This window comes from Penaeus monodon, chromosome 34 (assembly GCF_015228065.2).
Source record: "Penaeus monodon isolate SGIC_2016 chromosome 34, NSTDA_Pmon_1, whole genome shotgun sequence".
Lineage (NCBI taxonomy): Eukaryota > Metazoa > Arthropoda > Malacostraca > Decapoda > Penaeidae > Penaeus > Penaeus monodon.
Genome location: NC_051419.1, coordinates 15092515 through 15092990, shown reverse-complemented (window position 1 = coordinate 15092990; position 476 = coordinate 15092515).

The following is a 476-nucleotide window of genomic DNA, read 5'->3' as shown; positions in this document are numbered from 1 at the left end:
TATAAACGATTCGTTAGATAACGTTTTCTCCTAACACACATCCACATTTTCAATTAATGTCCGAAGCCTTATTCCTTTAATGATATCGAAATCCTATTTTCGTTGATTAATTTAGCTTTGTGAAATGTTTTTAAACATTTCACACCTGTATTTCCACTGGGATTTCTATATTTTTCATCATCAGGCTGAGCACCAAATAGCGACTACCATTTTGAAATATTATCAAAAAACCTCTTAATCTCCTTCAAAGTATAAAGATCCTATGATATAAAGAGACACACAGAGAGCTTTTATCCTTAAGGAATTACTGAACCTCCTTAAGCAAGTATAAACACAACCGAGTCTGCAATAACAGGTATTTCAAAAACATTATTCAGTTCATTTGTTTTAACAGACGTTGCCGTGATTTCTAACTTTACTTTTTGTGAACCGTATTCTTGTTAATAAATGCAGATAAGGTAAAAAAAGAAAAAAAA